Source organism: Athene cunicularia (genome assembly GCF_003259725.1).
Source record: "Athene cunicularia isolate RWA chromosome 7 unlocalized genomic scaffold, athCun1 chr7_part1, whole genome shotgun sequence".
Lineage (NCBI taxonomy): Eukaryota > Metazoa > Chordata > Aves > Strigiformes > Strigidae > Athene > Athene cunicularia.
The window spans coordinates 8,901,626-8,925,083 of record NW_020799107.1 but is presented as its reverse complement, the minus strand read 5'-3'; positions in this window follow the sequence as shown (position 1 = coordinate 8,925,083).

The following is a 23,458-nucleotide window of genomic DNA, read 5'->3' as shown; positions in this document are numbered from 1 at the left end:
GCTTGTGTGGCTCTTATGTACCTATACAGACCAAGATCTTGAGGCTGCAAGCCTGTTCTCTGTGCTTAGCATTAAACCGCACAAGGTGACCCCTCCATTTAAAAGTATACCTGAAGGACCTATTTGTAGAGCCAGAAAGGCCAAGACAAGCAGGTGCATCTGTACTGTCCCAGGCTTGTCCCAGGCTAGTCAGATGTGTTTAACTATTTGAGCACTGCGCACAATACTGACTGTGTCCACTAAGTATTATTCATGCTGACAACTGCTTGCTCTGGGCTGACCCAGAGACTCTGGGAGCTTAATCCTAAACTCAAGTTAATTACCCTACAGGTTTTGATCCACTCAGCAAGCTAAAACTGCACCTGATAGACCACAGATTTTTCCTCAGGACACCCTACAAACCCACAGCACACCCTCCAAAGGCACACATGTGGCTCACCACATTACATTTCCCACCAGAGCTGCCACACAAATGATCTGATGGCACACAAAGATGCCAGCACCACTCCTGGGCACCGTCTTATCAAAAAGTCACCTTTTGGTAGGAACTGTTGAACAATAACTTCCTCTCACAGCATATGGCAGCTTTATCTAAGCAGTTCTGCAGACTGAACTACACTAGCAGTCTTCTACTGTAGAAATTTGTTTCCTTTTAGCGAGCATAATATCTCTTGTCCAATTTCAAAGTGGAATTAGTTCCTTTCATTCTGGATTTTCATTTTAACTCCAGCCCACAGTTAAACTGTATGTAGATTTGAGCTGTACACACTTATTAGAAGTGGCAGGCTCTGAATGACTGGCATGCTTCCAGACTTGTGAAATAATTACATTCACTGCAGTTCTGCTATATCCAGGGGAGCTTGAAACCAAGTCTCACCAGTTCCTGTGATCTCAAGTACGCTCACACCATTTGGGCAAGCCCAAAACAGTCAACAATACTTGTAAAGATCAAGCAGACATCAGTAGACAGGATCAGCTGATCCAGAATGCTGGAGTTCATGTTTATTGAAGGGGGTTTGAACAGCCACAGGACTTCATCTTTTGTTTATACAAAATAAAGACTAGATCCTTGTTAATGTACTGCTGCCCATGGTACGCTCCCACAGAGCAACTGCAGCAGCCGGGTATAGCCCCTTTGGAAAACAGATCTACCTCATCCCCTCTAATGCATCCTGGAAATCATCCCATCAAGGAAGAATTCAAGACAGAGAGACAAAGAGGTGGCTGCATGACAACAGGGTCTGTAGGCTTCAGCCACAATCTCTTTGAGGTCAGTTTTGTGACCTACAGACTAGGGAGAACATGATGGAAATCCTGAATGTCCTATGAAAGCCTCATAGCTGGATATAATGGAAAATGATACTGGACAGCCTCATGGGTGCTGGGGTTTCTACCATTCAAATCTTTGCCTGAAGTAGGGCTATGTACAAACCTTTGTGTCGACAGGAGTACAGCTAAATAAGTCCTTAAATTAGCTCAATACTCTGAGGTCCTTACATAGTAAAGCCAAAAGCAATTTAAGGAAAAGTTCTGAGCAGAAAGTATTTTTTGGACAGACCAACAGAGCACCAATATAGCTATCTGGTGCTGATTAAACCTCTTCATGACAAAAGTGCAAGATGCAAGTACATGCAGGGGCACCCTTTTTAGCATGAAACATGAAAATCTGAAAACAAACTGTTTACATCTATATATATTAGATATCTGAAAGAAAGCTGGCAGGATGAATCAGAGAGGTGGTTTGAAAAATGCTTCCAGGACTTGCTGTTAACAAGGCTGACAGCATTTTGGTTTCTTAAATGATTGCACAGAGCGCTTTGAAGAAATAAAGAACACTATAAAAATACTTCACAGAGCAAAGTAAACACTCCACCCTAATAGGAAGTCTCTCTCTCCCCCCCTTCGGATCAGACATTCTGTATGTTTTCAAGCCTGAATTTCAGATCCAGCCTCAGAAGTCCTGCCGGTCGGATGGCTATTGGACAAAACCCCAGCACCATCCAGTGAGGCACCTTATTCCAGGAAGTGTCCTTACAAAAAAAAAAAAATATCAGTACTCTACATTTATGTTCGTTTTCCTGTGCAACATACCTTGGTGTAAGGTACACAGGAAAATTCTGACTCAAACTAATTACGAAGAGCAACTTAAAAGCCATTAAGAACTCTAAATTGAAAACAAAATTTCAGAAGTCAGCAATCAGACTTCAAATTATTTGAATCCTTTGGGTTTTGTGACAAACTTAAGCCAACACCACACATTAACAGCTGCTTTTAGTTTCTGATGCAAAATGCATCAATTCTAATCAGGAAAGTCCCAGCAATTTATTCCAGTCCCTTTGGATTATGCTATTTTATATTAAAATAAATTTATGCTTGATGTGACATATTTCTCTTCCCTGATCTCCTGCTGAAATAACACAAGCCTTTTGCATTTACCCCGCTGAACATTTCCAGTGCTGTTTAACCCCTTTTGCACACTTCTGCCAAGCATTGTACCTACCGTTTACTTTCACTGGCAGGTTTGCACAGGCTCTCCTGGCTCACTGCATGTTCAACCACAGAATTAACTGCACTATAGTGAGAAGTGAGGAACCATTTAGAAGTACAATAGCAATAGATTCCCCCTCCCAGAAGTGGTTAAGAGAAATCACTTTAGGATGATTACTGTGGTGACAAGGAACACCACACCCCCCTAACAGTCATCAGATAACTTCCTCACCTCAAGTATTAGCCATGTCTAGAGCAGAACAGGAGCCAAACCATTTGGGGGTTCAAAAAGCACCGAACTTGAATGGTTTTTTTCCATTTGCCCAAGTGGCCTAGGCAAGATTACTTTTGGCTTGTAGCATGTGACAAAGTTCTTCCTCAAAGCTTCCCCCTCCCGCCCCCAAAAAAGAATAGGGGCAAAAGCCCCTTCACCCCCAAAAAATATGTTTCCAGTATATTACAGCAATAGTTTGTAGAAACTGAAAAACTATATGAACTTTAGCTCTTCTACAAGCAGAATCAAACTCTGGGATTTCTGAAATGAATCCATCCTCAATCATTAGTGCAATAATTTTTTGCCCAATGAGTTTTTACACTTCCAGCAACCAGGTGCACACATGCTTGAAAAGGCAATCCTGAAAGTTTCAGAAACTAAAAAGAAAATAGGAAGGAACAGCTTTCCACTGTTTTAGCTAGTAGGCCGTATGAGTTGCCTGAATGTTAGAATAACAAACCACCATTACACCACTTAGAAATAATATTTATCTACTAAAGTTGTGTCTGCTGCAAAAAAGTCATCAATTTTGAGCAGTTTAAAAAAAGGCACTAAATTATAGAGTGGAAGTGCTTAAACACACAGCTTTATCTGCAAGGAATTTGCATGACCATTTTGCTCTTTTATCAAGAGCTGGCAAATGAGGATTTAGCATGGTTTTATGATCCTGGCAGAGTGAATTGTGGCTGATGTGGCCATTTAAGGCCTGATCCAAAAGCTTACAAACTTTTGCCATTTACTGACTCCATTCAGTACACTCAGACATTTATATCTAGTCTTGCAAGAATGGTCCCTCAGCCCTGGTCCCAGTAGTACTGATTTGTTTTGGTGACACAAACTCCACCCACCCAGAGCCAGCCAAGTGCCAATACTTTGGATGTGGAGAAACATTTTATGGCAGGACTGGCATCAGTACCAGCTCCACCCTCTTCAGAGCACTAATAGTACAGGGCATAGCCAGGGCAAAAGGAGGCAGAAAATGCTGTTTCTAGGCAAGCATCACTAGGAGTTATTGGATGGCACCCAGATCTTACTTAGCCCCAAACCAACACAAAGCTCTATAGCAGATAGAGAGAACACTTACCTGTAAAGCAAAATTTGAGGTCTGTTCATGGTCTGCCACCCAACTTCTGGTCTCAGACAAATTATCTTCTTTCTCCCTCTGCCTCACAGGGTTTATCTATTTGATGCTTATTTGGAGAAAATTAAGGACAGTGAAGATACAATACAGCTCATGGTTTATTTGTATGACCCAGATGTACAGGATTCCTCCCATACTGTGGCTGACAAAACATCAGTAAGATGTATTGTGTTGCTTTCCAGTTATGTCTGAAAAGCACAACATCAGCAAGAACACAATACTAATTTCTTGCTTTAGGTGAGAAATTTAGAATCATAGAATGGTTTGGGTTGGAAGGAACCTTAAATACCATCTAGTTCCACCCCCCCTGCCATGGGCAGGGACACTTTCCACTAGCCCAGGTTGCCCAAAGCCCCGTCCAACCTGGCCTGAACCCTTCCAGGGAGGGGGCAGCCACAGCTTCTCTGGGCAACCTCTGCCAGGGCCTCAATACCATCACAGTAAGGAACTTCCTTATATGCAGTCTAAAACTACCATATTTCAGTTTAAAGCATTACCCCTTGTCCTATTACTACACACTTGTAAAAAAGTCCCTCCCCACCTTTCCTGTAGCTCCTTTCAGTAGTGGGAGGCCACTATAGTGTCTCTCTGGAGCCTTCTCTTCTCCAGGCTGAAAACCCCCACCTCTCAGCCTGTCCTCACAGGGGAGGTGCTCCAGACCCCTGAGCATCTTTGTGTCCTCCTCTGGACCCACTCAAGCAGGCCCATGTCCTTTTTATGTTGGTGTTCCCAGAGCTGGTCACAGCACGGCAGGTGGGGTCTCAAGAGCAGAGTAGAGGGGGAGAATCCCCTCCCTCACCCTGCTGCCCACACTGCTCTGGATGCAGCCCAGGACATTGTTGGCTCATACTCAGTTTTCCATCCACTGTTACCCCCAAGTCCTTCTCCTTGGGGCTGCTCTCAATCCACCCATCTCTCAGCCTGTATTTGTGCTTGGGATTGACCTGACCCATGTGCAGGACCCATGTGCTTGGCCTTGTTGAACTCCATGAGGTTAACACGGTCCCACCTCTCCAGCCTGTCCAGGTCCCTCTGGATGGCACATCCCTTCCCTCCAGCACGTTGGCCACACCACACAGCTCGGTGTTGTTGGTGAATTTGATGAGGGTGCACTCAATCCCACTGTCCATGTCACCAAAGATGTTAAACACCACCAGTCCCAACACCGCTGAGGAACAGCACTTGTCACTGCTCTCCACTTGGAGATTGAGCCACTGACAGCAACTCTTTGAGTACAACCACCCAGCCAATTCTTTATCCACCAAATGGTCCATCGATCAGATCAATGTCTCTCCAATGTAGAGACAAGGATGTTGTGCAGGACTGTGTCAAAAGCTTTGCACAAGTGCAGGCAGATGACATCAGTTGCTCTTCCCTTATCCTGCAGTGCTGTAACCCTGTTGTAAAAAACCACCAAGTTTGTCAGGCATGATTTGCCCTTAGTGAAGCCATGTTGGCTGTCACCAATTGCCTCCTTATTTTCCATGTGTCCTAGCATAGTTTCCAGGTGGATCCACTCCATGATCCTGCTGGGCACAGAGGTGAAACTGACTGACCTGTAGTTTCCCAGGTCTTCCGTTTTTTCCCCTTTTTAAAATGGGGGTTGCGTTTCCCCTCTTCCAGTCAGCAGGAACTTCACCAGACTGCCATGGCTTCTCAAATATGATGGAAGTGGCTTCGCCACCTCATCTGCCAGTTCCCTCAGGACCCATGGACACACATACACACACCAGGTCCTATGGACTTGTACACCTTCAGATTCCTTAGTCTTAAACCTGATCTTCTCCTACAGTGTGTGGTTCCTCATTCTTCCAGAAACCAAACTTCTGAGGTAACAAACCCTTCTTACAACACACACCATTCCTTGTGATCACTGAGCTATGACCTTAATTTGACTTTCTAGGGATTACACTGAAGAGAAAGAACAGTCCCAGAACTTCTCAAGTTTGGGCTAACAACAAAACTACCTCATCCACTACTGCCTCTTCTGTGATAGATCTGACATAAGAACTTCATAACCCATAGGGCAGAGATCCTTTTACTGAATGAACACAGAAAATCTGTTCTGCCTTTACTTTTTCTACCTTTTCACATTTTTCTGTCACTACTGTTAAGCAACTGTTTCTTGTCTGGGGTACGTGAAAGATCCAGTCTGCTGCAAAAGCATTCTGCTTAAAGGCTTTATTCCCTCAAAGCAATAGTCATTATTTGGGAGTCAGCAAAGGCCCTTGCTCCCTTGTCAAACCCTACAGCTGACCCCTTGGAGAAGGCTGCCCAAAATGGAAAATGTCCTTCTACTTGAGACAAGCAGAGACCAAGGCAGAGACATGGCCAAGGAGACAGATACATGCTACAGAATATTTTAGGGGAATTATCTCCCTAGCACTGATTCACAACACTTACAGGGCAGCAGGAGGCCAGTTCGCAGAGGCAGGCTCCCATGTCTCCTTGCATGCTTTGGAGATGAGTCAGCAGTCTGATTTTCAGTCAGCACAGCTGAAGTGTTTCCTTGCTGTCTCACATGATGCTCTGGGATGGGGCAACAGCCAGCACCTTCATTCTGCAGCTGGGGAAGGAAGAATTCACACAGCACCACCTTCAATTAGTGGTATTCCTATCAAGCAGGTTTGGCCATCCTGGGAGAGGACAGCTCCTGGGAAAGCAGGCTGTGGGTGCAAGTTGTAGATGGGGAGAGGGCCATAGGGACCTGTGCTCAGCAATCCTGGACAGCAACAGAGGTTTCCAGCCTGAAGGTTTCTCACTTCAGATGTCTGCCCCTTTTGTTCAACTTTGTGGTCTCCCTCAAAGCTTCCACAGAGATAGACTTGGCTAAAAATGGTCTTCCCCGTGGGACCTCCTACCTTCATAACCCCATGCCAGCAGTATCTTAAATTGTTTCCTTCTGTAGATGTTTGCTTCACAGTCTTCATTTGACAAATACACCCCCAGCTTCAGCCATGCAGGAGCTCAGCTGAAAGGCTAACTCATGTCACAGCATCAGCACTCAATATTTTGAGCAGTGCTTGAGCTAGTCTCCATACTGCCTTCATTAATACAGGGGGTCCCCAGCCCACTCCTACAGTAAGCAAATCACTTTCTGTAACACACTCTACCCCCCACCCCATCATTTTCCCAGCCGCTTAATTCTCCACTGCAGTTTGGAAAATTAGGTTGAAGATAGCTAAATAAGTTAGAATAAGCTTTAAAGATTCAAATCAGTATGTCACCTTTTCAGGTATGGACCTGAGGATCTCCTAAGTATGCAGACTACAGTTCCTCTTCCACTGCCAACTTGTAATGAAGTTCTGTGAACTACTCCTCGCAGCACGGTACATGGTCATTGATTGCACAGGAATTAAATACAGGAAAGTCACATTCTTGAGGCATACATTTAAAATAGGGTTTGCCATTCCTCCCACCCTGCCACTCAAAGTTTCCTTCTGTATGTTGGACATACTCAGAACTCCCAATTAGACACACAGGAACCGACATTTCGATTTTACTGAAAACCTTCAAGTCCATTTTCATCCCAAATTAGGGAAGTTTTATGTTTCAACAATTAACTTACCATCTCAGGAAAAAGGTTGGAGTCAAGAAATCATCATATCTCAATAAAATTGAGAAGACTTGTTCAAAAAAATGGCATTTTTAAGCTTGATAATACTATAACACAACATATTTTCAGTTAAAGCATTATTCTGACAGGAAAGACTTCATTTGTTTATATGTCAGATACACCGATGCCAGCATTTTACCATAAAGGCTTTGAATTTGTTAAAACAAATTTTCTTTGTGTGGAAACTTTCTGTCAGAAGGCTTCCTACCACATCTGCTCACAAGAGTCTGCCTCCCTAGCTGTCATCACAAGCCTCTGTTGAGCAATACACCCTGTGAAGAGGAGTCACTAGATCACAGATGTAACCGCTAATGATCAGCATCTCTATACTGCTAAGAGAGCACTGTTTACATGTCAACAAACGTGCAGTGATACATGCTTTATATTCCTTAAAACTGAGCCCAGCTTTTCTTCCTTGCCTATTGCTTCAGCCCCATTTTTGCAAATTTTCCCCACCTCATAATGATTTTAGATCAACAAATGAAGGAAAAAAATTTAAGACTGTAAATACATCATTTAAGCCTTCCATTCTCAGTTTCTACTAGCCATGATTTAGAGTGGCAATTATCTGGACTACATCTTCATAGAAACCACCAATTTTCTGCCCTTGGGGTTTCAGCCAGGTGAAGAGTGCTCTCTCAAGGTATCCATAAATCATATTTCCACACAGCCTTTCGAGAGATACTTAACATTTAGTAAATGGTTGGCTTTTTGGAATTTAGGACTAGAACCAGCAAAAGGTTCGCTTATATAAGCAGTTCCCACTTAGTAAACCATTGGCACTATGCACACGAATAGTAACAGCTCCTGTAGTAAATGCTCTTCCACCTGGAACCAGGGAATTGGTGGTAAAATGTATTTGCATGAGAGCAGGCACAACTTCATACCCTGGGAGAAGTCCTTAAAATAACTATGTTTAAATAAGTTACTGCAGATGCCACTGTTCTACTCACCCGTATTTATAGGGAATGAAAAGCTTCTAAGGTAGGTTTCAGACACATGCACCAAAGAAATTAATTGCACTGGTAACTTTCCAGTGAGTGTAATTTGTTATGTTTGTTCAAAATTTGTTATGTTTTGTTCAAATCCAGTGGAGAAAATGTAGCCTTGATATTTAACTTGCATAATCAGCAAATGAGATGGAAAATGTCAAAGCAGAAAAAAAACCCCAAACCACAAAACAAAGGTATGGCAGTAGGGAAAGGGGAGGATATGGTGAATCACAATAGCTCAGTATCCCAATTACCTACTAGTAGGAAGATTTTACGTTTTGTCATTACTGCAGACAAGTGCAAACTAATTCTGTCTGTTAATCTAAACAGCTACTATCTGCACTCAAGATATTCTAAACTGACTCTCAACACAGACTGGGCTCTTAGCTAGTTAAATAAAAAAGGTAGTAGTTATATCAAGCCTGCAACATCCCCAAACTGTGAGCTGAATGCTGTTTTAGATAGCATGATATCAGGTTTAGATAAACCTGATAACCCACCACATCACACTATTCATTTTACCACAGGAGAGAACTGCAGGGTGAAGCCCAAAGGCACTGATAGTTGCAGCTGACTAAAGTGCAAGAATTTGGATTTGCACGTGCTGTAATAAAAGTTAGAGTTAGGTATGATATTTCATTTTAAATAGATGAAACTCAACAATGGTTCACACTTCACCTCTTGAACCCTCAACAGCCAGCCTTGCCGGAGTTGTAGAAGCCAGGAGCATGGCAGGGGAAGGCCACAAGTCTCCAGGATGGATCCTACACCTTTGTGGTAGACAGGAGGTATCTGAGTTTGTGGTTTAGGTTGGACTATAGCACTTCCCCAGAACTGAATAAGCTGATCGAAAGTTTACCCCAGAATTCAATGACTGCAGCCATAGGCAAATATAGCACCACAAAACAGTCATTAACTTGGACAAGACTTTGCACTACAGATCCGTGTTCATGGATCCTCCAGATGGCAATTATACAGTTCATCCCACGCTCAAAACATGCCTTCTAGGCTGACAACATACCTTTGTGGAGCAATTCTGCTCTTTCACCAGGACAAGTGGGATGGACAAGAGGTGGGAGCAACAGATGCATGGGAAAAACATACGTTGCCTTTCTTTGTACCCTTCTCTCACACTTATAAGAGAATGGCTGTTTCTGACAATTGGCCAAGCACCATTTGTTTTCAAAGGCATCATCAAAAGGCTAAGGAACAGGCTTGCTTCAAATAAACATATGTTTCTAACAAAAGCTGAAAGAAGTTGGCTGACAAATCCAAGCGCCCTCAAGACCAAAGTAGTACCTGGCTTTTAGAAACTGGCATGCAGACGAAAAAACACTTTGTAAGGAACGCCAAGAGCACCAAGAAACCTTCCTACTTTCCTTGGTTGCAAAACTATCCAAACAAGGAGAGGAACTTTTAAGTGATTTTGGGGAATTAGTAATACCAGCATTATCCACATTAAGAGAGTATTCACAAGTACTGACTTCCCAGACCATTGTCTATTTAAGATTAACATATACGGTTCCTAAACCAGATCATTAACAACAGTAATAAGAAGAAACAGTGTTTTACATTAATACCTTACTTTGTCCCCCAGGGACTAGGGGTGTAAGAAATGGGTGGGTCTGTGTGGGGAAGACAGCAGCTATGAAAGGATTCCTCTAACCCTTAACTGCTTGCAGCTGCTATCTGTGCCATACTCCACAAACAAGTCAGGCTTTGTCTCAGGCCATGTTTCTGTGCATTGCTCAGAGGGAAATATCACTGTGTCTAGACCTCTTTACAAAAGGACTTTCAGTGTTTTCTGCAGAAATATTAACACTTCCCCAAATAAGAAAACAAGACTTTCACCATTTTCATATGAGAACAACGAAATGATTTTTAAATGAAAAAACACTAGAAGTGGGATAATTGACAAAAATCAGTAAACATCCTACACATTTTCTTTAAGAAATTTGTTTACTTTTCAAAAAGTCCACAAAAGTGAAGCAGGATGTATTTTTTAGGACAAAAGGAGATTTTATTTTTCTTCTTGTTAAAAGGAAGTTTTCAAACAGTGACTGAAGTATGCAGAGAAAACCACTCCATTACCCCAGCCAGTGAAAAAGCAAGAAAAGACCCAGTATCTGTGATGCTATTTCTCAAGAACATCATGGGCAATGTCTCAGGTAAATCAATATCTCTTCATCATGGTCAACCATTTACTGTCCATTTGTTCATTTCCCACACACACGAAGAGATGCTGTCTTTGAGTTTCTGTACTCTGAATGGCTTCAATTTCTCCACATGACAATATGGAGAACTACTTCAGAATACTTGTATTTCTACTGCTACATCTTTTTCACTCATTTGCACATCAGCACCAAGAATAGTTGTCTTACCTATAAAACTCAGTGGACTAGCCTGAAAAAAACCACAAAGAATCCCCACAACTTGGTAAATGAAAGGCATTACCTGCTGCATACTTCTCTCCACACAGTCACAGAGCTGTAGCAGACCACTTGCTGGCACTAAATATAAGTTCATGTACAAAAAAGCACAAAGCTGAAAGAGAGCATACAAAAAACACGTTAAGTCATCTTCATGCCTGGCCTTTCAGGGGGTTTTCTAGCCAATCTCCCACTTCAGAGCTACTCAAAGCAAGCAGAGGCAAAAGGAATACAAGGGTTTACTCCAGTCACCCTTGGTTAGTAGAAGCAGAAAGCATAGGCAGCACTGAAAGCAGCAAGAGATTGACTATCCCTTATTTTAAACATCCTGCTGTGCCAAAAGGAGATTTAAAGATTCAGCTCAAGTATCTCTAACGCTTTTTATGGTAGTAGGGTGTAATTAGAATGGAGCAAAGTTGTCAGCATATAGAAGCCCCCCTTCACATACACAGCACCCTTCTAACAGCAGATTTCTTCTTTAGGAAAGGACATTCCTATATAAAAAACATCCACACTTTTGAGCTTGAAGGAAGCTTTGTGCAAAGCTTAGTCAAGCAACAGAAAACCAATTAAAAAGGACAACATGGCATAACCCAGAAATACCTCTTCCAAGCAACTGAGAGCTAATACCTCTCCATACTCTCCCTTCTAAAGCACCACCCAAACTGCTTATGCTTCATTTAAAGGGGCACAGTCAGCAATCAATTGGCACATGCCATGAAAGCCCCTGCAGTTCTCCCTCCCCTCCAGTTACTATCCCAGTAATGAGCTTGTTCTGCTAATGAGCATCAGATTTCTGCTGCAGCTGGTCATAAATGCTGGGCTCCTGGCTGATAGCACCTGAGGTTATTTTTTCCCCCGTTCCTTTTCAAACACAAAGAAGATCCTGTAAATTCAGAGTTTAATTTGGTTCAAATATTGTTTAGTACATGCTAAAATTATGTACTCCACAGAAAAGAAATCAGTCTCTCTTGCACTGCCCTCAGTTGTGCTCCCTAAGCCCCCTGCCACAGAGCCCTACCTCTCTGCTGCACAGGGGTTTGTCTACCTGAGTCTTACAATGTGGGCTTGAGAAAAATCGGCCTTTTCTGTCAAAACTTTACTTTGACTGGAAATTTCCAGCCAGTTTCCCTTTAACCTGAATATATTAGAGTCAAATGATCATAAAGGAAAGTAGCTTTCAGTTTTAAATCACAGTCCTCATTCAATTCAACAATTGTGTTTAACAAGCTATCCTATTTGTTTTTAATCCTATTTATTTATTTTTAACTCAGCCTTTTAGAAACATCAGTGTTTCTCTTATTTCTATTACAAACCATTTTTAATCTGATTTTAATTATTACTCAGTTACAGGAGGGGAGTGGCCAAATTAAATTGTAATTTGTGAACAGACATCCCTCATTTACAAAGGAAAACAGCTGTTCAGCTGGCTTTTTCACTCTCCCCCCACTAAGAAAAGCTGGAAAAGAGACATCTACAAGGAAAATGCATGACAGCTTTGTTAGTTCTCCCGCATACTTCTAACCATCACTCTTTAAGCAGCAAGTCTTGCTCTCAAGGACATGAATGGCGAAACGCACCCTGGTTCAGTGAAGTGGAGGATGATCACACGACTGGAAGGAAACCACGGATGATATTCCAGGGTACTGGTCCAGGAGCATCCCACATCATCTGCTGCACAGATGTGTCCAGATGTGGGGGTGTCAGCCTCCTGCTCAAGGGCAGTCACATCTTACAAAGGCAGCTACCAGGCAGGGCAGGGTATGGCAGCAGACCCTGGCTCCTGAGCTTGAAATCACCAAACAGGGACCACTCTCTCCTCCGTTAGCAGCTATATCATAATCTTATTTTGCACAGACTCAGAGGGAAGCGTGAGCATTTCAACCAAGCCAGCAGCTACCTTTGAAGAGCAACAGCTCAAGAGAACCCGCACAGTTCATAACTGTGGCCTTGGTGGCAGTGAAGGTATCGATGCCTCCACTTTTTCTCATGTAACCAACAAAGTATCCCATTGCCATAAAGAAAGGGACAGATGGTGGAGTGGAGAGCAGTTAAAGCCTAAGTATCTGTAGATTTTCGAGGGTCAATAGATCATGGAAGCTATACAGGCCTTTTTTTTTTTCTTTTTAATCTACAGACAAAAATAACACTCTATCAGAACAGCCAAACGAAGGTTGCACACAGTGCCCATCCTGACTGTGCATACGAAAGGGCTTTGAAAGAAAAATGTATCTGCAGATCTGCAACAATGATTGTTTCAGAAGAACATAGCAAATCCTCACCAGAAGGAGGACTGAGGCCAGTGACTCATCTGGTGCGAAGCAAAATGACTACTTCAGCATCAATTAAATTACACTGTTTTACAGAAGCTGATGTTTGTGTCTAATGAAGTTGCACAGACAAGTTTTCTCAGTCAGCATTTTTCCTCACAGTCATCAAGAGCTTGCATGTACCCTCTCTACCCTTTCCCCCCTCATTTTGGTTGCAGGGTATATTATTTTAGTAACACCCCATGGAGGAGAGTTGAAATTTATTTTGGAAATTGGCATTTGTTCTCAGTTATAATTAAAACATCAGAGACCTTGTTCAGACAACGAGACATTCTGGAACTCAGTTTGTCACAGTTCTCACAGACAGTCCTCACCACCAAAACAGAGAATCAAATGCCTACAAAAAGACCTCAAGTTACCATTTCTTGCTATTTTTAATGGGTCTTTCAACATTTGGTTATTTTTCTTAATGCCCCAGCTTCTGCATAGTAAATACGGTCCTGTTGTTAAATTCCTGTTCCTGTTCTTAAGACACATAATAAAACTTGAGTCTAATGTAACATCTTTAAAGATATCAGCTAAAAATACCTGGTGGGGGGAAGAACAGGATTCCTTGTGTGCAAAAACCTCACGATAGCTAAGCCAGCTTCACGGTCTGAGGGTGCCTGATTCATGAGTTAGTTGGCTGAGAGGCACAACTCTTTGAACTCTCTGACTTCTTCTAGGGCCTATCTCATTTCTAGTTTCCTCTTTATGAGCCTTGGTTAAATTTTCAGGATTAAAAGGAGAGATTTGGGCAGGAAACACATGTGGGAAGCTTCCAGGTCTCTTTGTTTCCCTCTGAAACTTGAAAAGCGTCGTTTCATATTCATGTAAAACACAGGAGCAGATCATGGATGGAAGAGAAAAGGCCTGCTGTTACTACAGACACTTGCCTCCTGCAAAAGCCAAACCCAACATATCTCCATGTCTTCTTCAGCAGAAATAACAGACTCAGCTGTTCGCTTTTCAGGACGCTGGCATATGGAAGTGAGTAGCAAGATCATGATCTTTTTTTGGTACCTCTAGCAGTCTTCTGCCCTCAGCAACTTTGCCTGCACCCAGACCTAAATCTGGAGGAAACTGTTGGCCTCAATTTCCTTCAAGCTGATCAGTCTTCTAGTTACAGGGCATTAGGTGCCTGCAAGTCATATTGAATAAATCAACTCAATTCTTCAGCCTTATTTCTGCCTGTCCTCCACAGATTTACACAGAGCAGACAAAAAGAGGATCCTCAATACCGGACTGCTTTGCCAGTAGTTTGCCAGCTGATGACTGGATTGCAAGCATCTTCAAAGGGTGTTCCACAATGAGCCAGCAGTGTCACAAGTCACAACATCAGACTTGGAGACTGATACGGGTTGGAAGGGACTTCTGGAGATCATTTGTGCAACTTGCCTCCTCTTCAGAGGAAGGACGGCTTTGATTGGGCTGTTCAAGTCCTTGTCCAGGCAAGTTTTTAGTATCTCTAAATCCACTTGAGCTGTTTCAGGAAGCACAAAGAGACCCCAGGGTTAATCCAGGGAGGTAGCAGAATAAAACAGTTGATGGGAAGGTATAGGGAAATGGAGTGAAGTGTATATACGGAAATGTACTTTTTTCTATCAATCCTATCCAGCATAAAAGGCCATTAAATTGTTTCCTGAGAGTCCATACATTCATGGACTTCTGTGGCACATCACCTCTGGGCCTCCATACCGTTATAATCCAAGATTCTCCAAAGACCTCTGCTGTGCCGTCAACACCTTTAATTTTACCATTAATCTCAATTTATTTGGCATTTTTCTTAACAGTTCAGCTTCTAAAGACATAGAGCTGTAGAACAATGTTGACTTTCATGGTAAAAAAAAAAACCCAAAACCCTGCTAGATTGTAGAGGAAAGCAGAACAGAGAACCTTACAAATTCAAAGGCCACAAGTCAAAAGCAGCCCCAATTAATTTTGCTAGTTCAACACGCAGTGAAAGCTGGTTTGCTACCCAGCCACATCGGATGTGTGGATTCTCAATCATTTCCCCATTACTGGAGCTTTCATAAAATCTCTCCTGGGCACGTTCAGACCTATTCACGCCTGAACTCACACTTCAATCTTTCCTTTCAGTTACAAGATCTCTCTCTCTCCTACTCAGCAATTTATTGCTGACACTTAGAGAAACAAAATTATCTTTGATGTTTCTACCCTTCTGGTGAAGTTGGTTGACATTAGTCAGTGGGTTCAGAAGTTGAGGGGAGAGGACTATGATCGTGTAAGGAAACAAAGCATGATCAGCACAGCTGAAATGATCTCATAATTTGTAAGCCAACCTTGTCTTTCTCAGCGATATGAATTGCTCTTTAGATGCCTATCCTTGCAAGGTAGAAAGACTTAAAACAAAGCTAAAGCTGAGAACAAAATTTATCACAAGGAGGTTTAAACGTGAAACCTACTATGTTTTAGTATTATGGTATGGGTATATACACAGATAATATAACGTTTTATCCTAGGAAGTGTGAGGCATGGAAAACAGCTGCTGAGAGCATGACCACTTATTTAATACATTAAGTACAGACACGCTATAACAGCAGATCACCCCATGTGTATTATTGAACTAAAAAATAAATATTGCAATGATTTATATACTGGTTTCCTGTTGTTGAAGAGACACTTGTGACTATCTTTCCAAGGAATCGGCACTTCACAAGCAGCTATCTGATTCTAGCTGGTGTGTCATGTTTTAAAACAATCCTTTTTTCAGAGCTTTGGGCTCACCACCCATATGTCTCAACAAAATTCCCTGCAAACTTTTCCCCTTTTTTCTCTCTGCTACCAAATTTGCCCTTTGTGTTTGAATGATGTTTCTCTACAAAGAATCATAAACCCAGTCTTTTGTTGATCAACTTACTCTTTTTCTAATAAAACCCTACATGCTTCTATTGATCACCAGCTACTAATTAAGCAGTTTAATGTCCTGTGGTTGGAAACCAAGAGGTTATTGCTGGGGTTTTTTTCCCTTCCAGCAATTTTGCCCATCTTCACCTATCAAAAGTGTCTAACATTTGTCCTTATCTTGACCGACCTTTTGAAAAGATTTATGCCTTGTAAAAGACAAATTCCCAAATCCTTACAGAAACTTGCAAGGACCCCAAATTAATGAACAGAACAATCTCTTGCTGCAAGAAATGGGAGCAAATCTTCTGCATTTTCAGACACATTGACTGGTTTTATGCTTATAACCATTTATCCAGCATTTAATCCAATTAAGAGTCACTCCCTCACTTTTAAAGATCTCTAATGTACTCATCTCATCCTACCACTCTGATATCATGTTATTTTGGTCCCCCAGAGACTCATCTTATTACTTTCATTTGTACTTCTGCTCTGGCTAACTCACCCCAATGGAGGATTGTTATTTCATTTGTGTGGGTCCATCTCTCTGGAATTCTTTCTCCTGTTATTGAATCACTTCCTCTACAACAAACTCTTTTTTAAAATTAAGCTATGTAAGAACTAATGGTAAAGCATTTTACAACATGCTTTTAAAAAGACCCGCAGGGAAAAAAGACATTGTATGACAATATTTCTGAATGTGAGTTGCTTGTGAGGTATTCAGCAAAGGCTCTATTTAGAAATCATGTTAATGAAAACACCCAACTTCATAAAGCCAGTTTTTGAGGAATTAAGTAGATCTTTGGTGGTCAAGACCAGCTGAATGTATTCCAGCCTTAGAATAGTGAGTAGGCTGTGTAAATGGCCTCTGAACTGCTAAATTACATGGCATTGTTTTTACTGAATGATTAAAAAACTCCAACACCCACAAAGAACTCCCAAAACAGCTGAGTAAATGCTTTCAGAGGGTGTCACACTTTTTCCTTTCCATGTTTGAGGCATGCTCTTTTCCATGAATATATTGCTGTAAATAAAAACGTTTGGACAGATGTTTGCAGAAAACAAAGAAAAGGGGACACAAAACCCATGAAAGCAAAATCAGTCCTGTTCTGGGCTGGAGAAATAGCTCACAGTTTCTCTTAAAAAATAAACACAGATTCATCCATCTTTATCAGTGAGTCACAACCCATGTTCATTGTATACTGTCTTCTGAGCAGAGTGAAGACCAACATAATAACCATGCAACACTGAGCCATCACCCAGAGAAGGAAGAGTACAGGGAAAAGAATAATACTAGAATAAAAAGGCCAGAAATCCTTCTAAAATCAAAACACATCATTAAAGGAGAAAAAAAAAGTTCAATTAAACATACATTCTCTAATATCTGAGACAGCAGTGTTCACTTTTATCATATGCTAGCACCCCAAGGCCTGAAATGACGATCAAGAACTCTAATGCATGATGTTTTGTAAAACAAACTATGAGTCCTTGCCTTGAAGTATTTACTGCTTCAGCATGGAAGGCAAGAGGCAGAAAAGAAAATCAAGGTACCAAAGAGTTGTAGCAAAGAGAACAGGAAGAGCACACTGATTCCCCTGACACCAGTTAAATATTCAGTGCAACAGTTCCCTAGTCTATTATTTTGCTGGGGAAAGAATAGATCTCTGTCATTTAAGGAATGTTCATAATTTAAAACTATTTTTAGCACAAAGTCTGAAGTGCTATTCACAAACCCATCAGCCCAGTCCCTCACTAGTCATGTCTTCCTATCAATAAGGACACTATGAAAGGTAGCAGGAAAGGAGAGGCTACCCCAGTGCACAGGAGTGGCCTGATAAAGCTGCATTCCTGTGGTCATAGGGACTAAGGCCTTCCAAAATTATGAGGTCCGCAGATCTGGACAAGATTGCCAGCTGAGCTATCATGAGATGGGAATCAGTGCCATGATGAAATGACCTTGGTCATGCCACAACACAGTTGCAGTTCTCAGTTATTTACAACCTGATATCAGGGCAGGGCTTTCCATACCTGCATGTTACTGGAAACACTTTGCATTCATGCAGCACTCAAAACAGGGCTATGGAGGAGAGTGAGGACATTTCAGAAAAAAGAAATCAAATTTCAAGTCACTCCAGGACACGATATGTGCCTCAACATAGGATACACAAACAGCCCTCTTCCCTATACCAACCAGAGGATATAAATAATCAGTTGCCGCAGCACTGCATCATGTTGTTGTGGTACGTGTTGGGCAATAAGACACTCGTGTACAAGGAACCTTTCAATGTCTTGATGCCAGCTCTCACTGGGGTCAGTCTAGGGGGTAAACAAAGATCATTTCAGAGAAGGCAGATCCCGGCTGAAAACAGGAAAAATGAATACATGCAGTGTCAGTTATCTCCATCAACTCCAACTGGTGCCCACCAGAATAGATCTGTGAAAGTCAACTGGCACCAGCTGAACATCTTGACACTAAATACCTGACTTCAAAGAAACAAAGTTAAGGGAACTTTGGTATTCACATGCCAAGCATGAAAATAGCCCCTTTTTGTACATATACACAGCAACAATGCCCCACTCTAACAACCAGGGCCAACAACACTGAGTTGTGTCAACATATGACTCAGAAGAGGAGGAGGAGAAGATGGAAAAACAGGCCAAAGAAAGGCAAGACTGCTGGAAGAAAAGCAAACAAAAACCAGCAGTCAAAGCAGCTGTGTTCTGAAGGGAGAGTGCGCAACTCGGAAATATGTTAAATTAAGGAATTAGGGGCAAATTCACCTTTCATACTTCCTAATACTTATAACAAGCCTGTCTCACATTCTCAGAGGGGGCAGGGGAATGAAAGACATACTTTGGGATAATTAAGCAAACACAGGATGATTAAGAAAGTAAAGTTACTCTCCCTTCGATCCAAACCACCATTACCACCACCCCAGCTCAGAGCACATTCCACCCTTATTTTTCAAATCAGCCCACTCCTGAACTGCCAGCTGCTTCCCTAAATGGCATACAGCAAGTTTTGCAAGCGAGTGGGACAGGAGTCTAACCATGCATGAAATGCATCATGGGCTGATAAACCCCATATAGGCATTTACAAAAAAATGTCTCAAGGGAAGCAGTCCCATGCTACATGTTACAACTCCTATTTAATAGAGCAGGGCAAAATATCCCACAGGCTCTCATGTTTGTGCAGCTCCAAAGATCCTGAAAAAATAAAGGGAAGAGGCAGTTGTTTTTATTTGGTGGCCTCCCCAAGACTGTAATGAAGAAGCAACATTTAACAGATCAGGGACATACCTGTGCAGAAAGGCGAAGTTAGCCCTAAGTCATTGAAATGTCTTGCATATCAGTGAGGTTTGGTATAAACTTGTGTTTGAACTAATAAACCAGCAATCTGACTTTCCAATCAGAGAAGACTTGTATCGAAGGCATTTCACAAGTCCCAGAATTTCAGCATTTATTTTCATTCCAAATTAAGCAGGAATATAACTTTTCAAGATTCTGAAGTAATCTGTCTCATGATTCAATTTCATACCAGTTTTTAAAAGAAAATTTTCTTTAAAATGTTGAAATTAGCATAAATTTTTTAAATAAAATTTTATGCAGTTTTGAAGGTATTTGGTATTATCAAAATGCTGGATTTGATTGTCTATAAGTTTTGTGGACATTTTGATTATGTTTCCAAAGTTTTGACTTTGAGGGTACAGTACCGTCCAACAGAAAAATGTTCAATCAGGGCATTTGAGTCCCACAGATTCTCATCCAGGAGTGCACTCAACACCCAAGCTCACTTGGATCATGACAGAATTAAAAGTAGTAAGCTGTTAATTTTTAAAAAAAGAAAGATACAGATTCCTAAGAGACATACAAGACATTGCACAGCACTTTTGATGACTGTCACCTAATGACAAGGACATAGGATAAAGTCCACTGAGGAGGTAGAAAATGTGAGTGGAAGGGGATCCTCCTGCTTCTCACAGGAGGCATCAATCCACATCATCGACCGTATGGTATCATTAAAAACCCCACTGCCCTTGCCACAAGAGTAGGAGTGATAGCCCACAGCCCTGGCTCAGTTTCAAATGGGATTTCACCTACTTATAATTTCACTTGTGGTTTCAACCAGGAAAGTAGCTGTTTCCCTCTTGTTCCAGTAAATGCTGTTATGCACAGACAGTGCCTGGATATGCTGCTTCATTCCTCCCCATCATGGCTACTTTCTCTTGAGTAATTATTTCCCTTGAATAAGTGTTTCCACTGAATAATTAATTTAGTGAATAATTAAAAGCACTTCAGGATCTTACAGGATGGAGCTGTCTCTGATCAAAATACATTGTGGAGCAATCTCCCATCCCAACTGTGGAACAGCTGTAATAGCTGTACCCTTGGCCTCTCTCCTGAACCTTCCATTTTGAGCCTGTTTCAGAGCTGCCTACAGTAAAAATAAAGCTCTGTAACAGACATCTGATGAATAGCTAGGTCCTCAGTGCAAACCTTTCTGAGGATTTCCACTCACACTGTGTCAGGGAGAGTGGCTCCTCTGGAATCAATGAAATGACACCAAACTGCACCAGTTAACGATCTACTCAGGTTATTCTCATTTCCCCCTCTTGCCCCAGCTCTGCAGCAACAGGATTTCATGCCTCTACCGACATCCTTCATCACTCTCTCTTTGAAGTACATTTCTGATTGTTTAGCCCTACTTTGTCTACACAACATGCTGGCTATTGTAATACCAATTTGTATTACCAAGGAAAGTCTTGGGTGTGAAAAGAAATTTCAATTTCCTCTTTAGCTGAGCACTTTACAATATGTGTTCTACTAAAACAGAGAGAATCAAATTATTCCCTTGTAAATGCCAATGCGCAAGAGAATTAATTAGGGCAGCAGCCTGGCTGTAGAGCCTCTCTTGAGGGGTTTTACATGCTCAGGACAGCCAAAGCATGGATTCCTTGAATAAACGTCCTCTAAAGTTGTAAGCTTATTCATTTAATCTCTATGCAAAAATTGCTGCTTTTGAAATCAGAATCATGATACACCAAGGGTCAAGTTTATATCTGTTCCACAGTATCATCCATCAGCCCTGAAGTCACTGAAGATCCTGATATCAGGGAGTTGTGACTGTCAATGTGTCCAATGTATTCAGTAACCTGGAGGAGATTACATGATATTTTTTTACAGCTCCCAGTGGGAATAAATCTTGAGGGTTATTAGGTGAAATGGCATAATAGTCCTGCTAATCTGCTCCTCCAGAGATTGGGTTTAGGCCATTAAGTAATGGTTTAATAAAAAAAAAAAAAATAATGTAGAGAACAGTCAGCTGCTATAAGCTTAGATCCAATAAATATCCTGGGTGTTTAATTTTGTATCGTTTTATATGCTATAATTCCTCCATCGACACCTCTGTGCAGCTCAAAATGCTGTCAGTCACCTTAAGCTTTCACAAATCCTTCAGCCAACTGTAGGAGTGAGACATACTTTCTCCATCTCTCAGAGCTCAGTATAACCTCTGGCACATACTCCAAAATTGAAAGTCAGGGTACAAAATTAGGAGAGAGCGTGAGACAGTGTGATAGGCAGGCTCCAGAGAAGGGAACAGGAGCAAGCAGGATCTCATGCTCAGAGGTGGCTGGGGTGGGTCAAAGGATGGAGGATGTATTCTCAGAGGCAGCCTGGTTGCACAAGAAGAACCCATGGTGTTCCCAGGGGCTGAGCATGCTCATCAGAGAAAGCACCACCACTACAAAACCTGCAATTTGCATCACACCAGGGTAGCAAAAAATGGTCAAATGAGGCAGTAGCTGCACCTCATGCAAACCCTCTCTGAGTCAGCTTTTCTACCAAGGGCAGGCTGGAGTGCTTCTCTTGCAGCAGTCTCTTACCCAGTGAGTGCAAGAGTCTTGGCAATATCTTAATTTTTGCCAATATTAATTCCTGCAAAGTCATTAGAGAAATCACACACTCAGTGTTACTGCTACTGGGGCAGTCTAGTTTCTGGTACAAATTCTCGCAAGTGAATGTAGTTACCCTACTGAATACCTACCAGATAATCCCTCATTTTTCATGGGCTGCTATATAGAGTATGATTAAATCAGCAGCATGGCTGGATCTGCATTTAAAAGCCTGTTGACAAAAGAACATCAGTCCTCAATATACCAATGGGAATGCAGAAACGGACACAACTGGTTAGGAATATAAAACAAAAGAAAAAAACCTCCTTATGATTCATGCAAGTAAGAAAAAAATTGCTGCTCCTACCTGCCTGCCGGCAATTGATTTTTCCGCAAGACTGCTATTCTAGGCTCTGCCAACAACATGAGTCTGTGAAGCTCTTCCAATATGATTCACCCTAGTTTGTTTTCAAAAGACACACATATACACAAACACATGTACGTGAGGCATGTAAACTACAGTCTGCGTTGGGAGCAGAATTGCTGTTTTTATAAAGCTCAGCCAAAAAGAAAAGAATTTTTGTTGAAAGTTGTTCCATCTCTTACTCTGTATGTAAACTTTACATATGTCTTTGGATGCTACGTCCACAGCAGCTAATTAGAATGCATGGAAAAAAGAAACATTTGCCACATAATCCAGTAATCCAGTTTCCATTTCTCTTTTGGTGCTGCACATTATTAGCACATTGAACACAACTGCTAACACTCACTTATAAAGACTATGAATAAATCACTTTTTTGATCTCCTTCTAAAATCAAAAGAAAGAGGAGATAAGGTAGGATAAGGATTGCATTAAGTATGATTATGTTTAGAATGTCTTCAGTCCTGAATTCTCTTTTTTCAGGGACTGACTTTAAACTAAAAATTCAAATTATTCCAATTAAAACATGGTTCCTTAGTACAGCTGTCAAGAATAAATAGAACATAACTAGGACATTTGTGTGTGGCCAAAACTTCCAAGAATTTCAAGGACAGTGTCAGAATCCAAAATGACCTTGAGATCACCTCTGAAATCAATAGCATGAAATCTGATAGAGGCAAGTGGAAATTGCTCTGTGATAAAGGGACTTTATGTGGTTCAGCAGCAGAACTCTAGCAAGGAATGAAGAGGTAAGGAAAAGTTGAGATTACAAAAAAATCAGTGAGATGCTGTTGTCAAAAATGACAGTTTTCATTATGGGCTGTGGGAATGGAGAAAAGCAGTAGAATAGTGTAGGTAAGACTCAGAGGATGATTCTCATGCTCTGCCTGATCAGTCATAATTCCAGTGCTGTTATTATGGTGTGAAAGAATGAGGAAAGGAAAAGGAAAAGGAAAAGGAAAAGGAAAAGGAAAAGGAAAAGGAAAAGGAAAAGGAAAAGGAAAAGGAAAAGGAAAAGGAAAAGGAAAA